This window comes from Lycium ferocissimum, unplaced genomic scaffold (genome assembly GCF_029784015.1).
Source record: "Lycium ferocissimum isolate CSIRO_LF1 unplaced genomic scaffold, AGI_CSIRO_Lferr_CH_V1 ctg1177, whole genome shotgun sequence".
NCBI classification, from domain to species: domain Eukaryota; kingdom Viridiplantae; phylum Streptophyta; class Magnoliopsida; order Solanales; family Solanaceae; genus Lycium; species Lycium ferocissimum.
The window spans coordinates 17,973-22,465 of NW_026714016.1; positions in this window are offsets into that span (position 1 = coordinate 17,973).

The window sequence follows — 4,493 nt, forward strand, 5'->3', positions numbered from 1 at the left end:
AAAGGCATAATTAAATTAACAAGCGATTTAAAAAAAAAATCATTTGTAGAAATAACCCTCAATTGGCCCTTAATTGAAGGAGGGTTGCAATTATGGCCAATCTTTGTAATTAATTGCAGAAATATCCTTGCAATTAACTATTTGCAAATGTAGCCTTATTTTGGTATTTAATTTAACCAATTAAGACTAATTTGCGTTAACGTCCTTAGTTAATCTGCCCATGGCTTGGACATTTCAATTAAGGCCGTCCGGATTCAAAATTTGCAAACTTGACCCCGCCTGTATTGAACCATGAGTTGGTTAATTATGAGGTGTTCATTTATGAAAAATAACAATAATTAGGCTAAAAATCATAATTTAAAACAATTTTTGCCAAAATTGGCACAAACATGCATATATAGTAATAATTCAAAGCTTGAGGGGTAAAAGTGGTAAATTCTTTTAATTACTCAAATTCCTTGGATATAAAATGAATAAATTGCCCTTTTATCTAATTTTCTTGATTTGATTTGAATTAAATGAACAATTGTTTAAAATTGTTCTTTCTTGGTAAATTATAAAAAATATTGTAAAATCTTTGTAAAATTCGATAAATTTCTGAATAATTAATAAAGCCTTGAAGGTTCCCCTATTAATTTATGAAAGTAAAATATTAACCTGAATAATTGTTTAAAATTATTCAGAATTTTTGTGAGTGTGCAAAATTATCTTATTTATTATCCAAGGACCCTGAGTAATAAAATAAATTACGGGAGGTCAAAAATCAGGTGTCAACAGTTGCCCCTTCGGTGTTCGGGGATGGCGAGACCATCCTTGAGCAACGAAATTTGACTAACCCTAATTTTTGACCGACCCGATTCATTCTACCCTTCAATTTTCATGCAAATCACATAAGTTCGGCCGGACCTGGGCTGCTGGGTTTCCTACATATCTCGGGTTATACGAGAATTCAGGCCACTTGTAGTTCGACTCTATTAAAGACTTTTAAGTGTGTAGCAGAAGAGTCCTGAGATCACCGGTGTTGTGCCCGATTTTTCTCGGACATTTCGTTGGAGTGTGGCCGACTCTCTGGTCTTGAGACCGCCTACATATCCCTGGCCTCTGGGAATCAGGCCACATGTAGTTTGACTCACTGGAGAAGAGTATGTCCCTTATGCGGGAATACCTTCGGATTTCCCGGTGTGTACCGACCGGTCACGTTTTTTTTTAGTAAAAGAAAAGTCAAAACAAATACGTGATGAGTTTGAGAGTGGGTACCTCTCAAGTCCTGGCCGGAGAGCTTGACTCTCATGGGCACCCTCTCTTGACCGGCTGCGTAAGAAAAAGTTCCACGTTTGCTCTGCAATTTGTCTGGATCCGGTTCAGCAGGTTGGCTCTCTCTCGGAGATTGTGCACCTGCTTTCGAAATTCAACAATATCGCAGATGTCTTCATGATATTTGTATGAATGGTCCTCTCTGCAGCAAAAGTAAATATGCAATGGCAGTATGTAATAAAATGAATGGCCCTTTCGGCAGTATGTATGAATGAATGAATGGCCCTCTCGGCAGTATGAATGAATGAATGAATGGCCCTCTCGGCAGTATGAATGAATGAATGAATGACCCTCTCGGCAGTATGAATGAATGAATGGCCCTCTCGGCGAATGAATAAATGAATGGCCCTCTAAAATGAATGAATGCAATGGCCCTCTCGGCAGTATGAAAATAAACGTGAATGAATGGCCCTCTCGGTAGAAGAAAATAAACGTGCAATAGCCCTCTCGGAAGATAGAAAATAAATGTGCAATGAATGGAAGAATAGAAAATAAAAGCCCTCCGTGCAATGAGAAAATAAACGTGCAATGGCCCTCTCTGGCACGGAGAAAATAAACGTGCAATGGCCTCTAGGCATGGCCCTTCTTAAAAATAAAACGTGCAAAAATAAACGTGCAATGAAATGAAAGAATTGAAAGGAATTTAAAGAATGGAAAGAATTGAAAGGAATTAAAAGATGATAGATATGGCCCTTTTTTCGGATGATCTTGTCTTTCATTCGTTGTGTGTGATATGTCGACCCTTGTTTTCGGATATGGTCTTTTTTTGTTGACCCTTTTGGTCGATATGTCCCTTTTGGTCGAATATGTCGGATATGTCTTTCATATCTTGAGGCTCGTTCATTTCTTACACTTTTGATTGGGCATATCCTTTCCCATTTTCTTGTGGTGTTGTTCTCACCGGACTTGGCTTGGTCGGATGTATTTTGTCGCTTTCTTGATAGTCAAACGGGTTGTTCTTTTGATGGGCTAGGCCTTTGCGGTCCTTCGTCGCTTTCCAGTTAAGACCTGCATCCACAGAAAAATTGTGAGTTTCCTAAAAGGCCGATTAGCGTTGTTGTCCTCCCGTCTGGTGGCTCCTCTGGACGTCCTTCTGAACCCTCTTGGCCTCGGTATTCCTAGAGATGGTTTTGGAGCGTGCTTATACTAACGAGTGTATATATTTTCTTGAAATTAAGTACAAATTAGTAAAGCGCATTGTTCATATATATATTATTATTATTGTTATATATTATTTATATATATATTTTATTTTTTTTAAAAAAATCTTTTGTCATGACATATGACTTTGAGTGCAGCCTTCCGAATCCCCTGGGAGGTATGCTGGATTCCCGAATTTGGTGGAAGAATCTCAAGACCTTTCTCGAAAATTCTGTCTCAGTTTGGGCTTGCCTTGAGCGGCCCCTGCTATTTCTCATCATGCGGGAATTTTTGAGGTTCCCTAAAAAATTCTGCCCCAGTGTAGGGTCTTATTTTGCTATCTGCCTGTTGATTGTTCTTGATAGGAATTTTTGAGATCCTTTAAAAAATTCTGCCCCAGTGTGGGGTTGACACTGGGCAGTCCTCATGTTGGTCCTCGTAGTTTGATCTCGTTGATTCTATCCCGCTTCATTGCCTCTGGGGTTTTCTTAATGGTTTCTGGGTTTTTCTTTTATGACGATCGAGCTCGAAAGCGCCTACGTATCCTGTCGCAGCAGGAATTCAGGTCGAACGTAGTTCGGGATAAAGTAATTGAGTTTTGGTTTTTTTCTAATAAAGCGATCGGGTCCGATATGGACTGCCTACGTATCCCACCGTAGGGAAGTCAGGTCATTGCGTAGTTCATTACATAGATGATTTGTTTTTTCTCCTATTCTAGTACGAATACAAGCAGAAGGTATGATTACAAGGAAATAACAATGCGATTACAAGCAAATGGAATCCTAAATGTAGTATCTCTTGAGCGCATCTGCGTTGATGGCCTTGGGCCGCTCTTGTCGTCCATCATCTCGGCTAGGACTACGGCTCCTCCCGAGAGTACTTTCCTGACCATGTATGGCCCTTGCCAGTTCGGCGCGAATTTTCCCTTATATTCCTCTTGGTGAGGGAAGACTCGCTTGAGCACGAGTTGTCCGATTTGGAAGAGTCGGGTTCTAACCCGCTTGTTGAAAGCTCGAGACATTCTTTGTCTGTATAGTTGTCCGTGACATACTGCCACCATTCTCTTCTCCTCTATCATAGCTGGCTGTTCATAACGATTTTTAACCCATTCTGCATCTTGCAGCTCCGCCTCTTGGATGATCTGGAGCGAGGGGATTTCCACTTTTGCGGGTATGACCGCTTCTGTACCATAGACAAGGAGATATGGGGTTGCCCCGGTGGAAGTGCGGGTCGTCGTTCGGTACCCCAACAAGGCATAAGGTAGTTGTTCGTGCCAATTCTTGTAGTTGTCGATCATCTTCCTCAGGATTCTTTTGATGTTTTTGTTGGCGGCCTTTACGGCTCCATTCATCTGTGGTCGGTAGGCGGTAGAGTTTCTGTGGGTTATCTTGAATTGTTCGCAAATGTCCTTCATCAAATGACTATTTAAATTGGCACCATTGTCCGTGATGATGGATTCCGGTACACCAAAGCGGCATATCAGATTATTTTTGACAAAGTCGGCCACGACTTTCTTGGTCACTGACTTGTGGGAAGTGGCTTCCACCCATTTAGTAAAGTAGTCAATGGCGACTAAAATGAAACGGTGTCCATTGGAGGCTGGGGGCTCGATGGGTCCTATGACGTCCATCCCCCATGCCACGAAGGGCCATGGCGAGCTCATCGTGTAACTCGGTGGGAGGAACCTTGATTAAATCCCCGTGTATCTGGCATTGATGGCATCTCTGCACGAATTTGCACGAATCATGCTCCATGGTCATCCAGTAGTATCCTGTCCTTAGGATTTTCTTTGCAAGGATGAATCCGTTCATGTGAGGACCGCATGCCCCTGCGTGCACCTCCCCCAGCAGTTTTGTAGCCTCTTCGGCGTCCACACATCTGAGTAAACCGAGGTCAGGTGTCCTTCTGTACAACACTTCTTTGTTCGGGGAAAAAACCATTGGCGGCCTTCGATGGTCTTTTCTCGATTTTCGAACACTTTCTGGGGGGTATTCTCCCTTCTCCAAGTATGTCTTGATGTCGGCGTACCACGGTTGGCC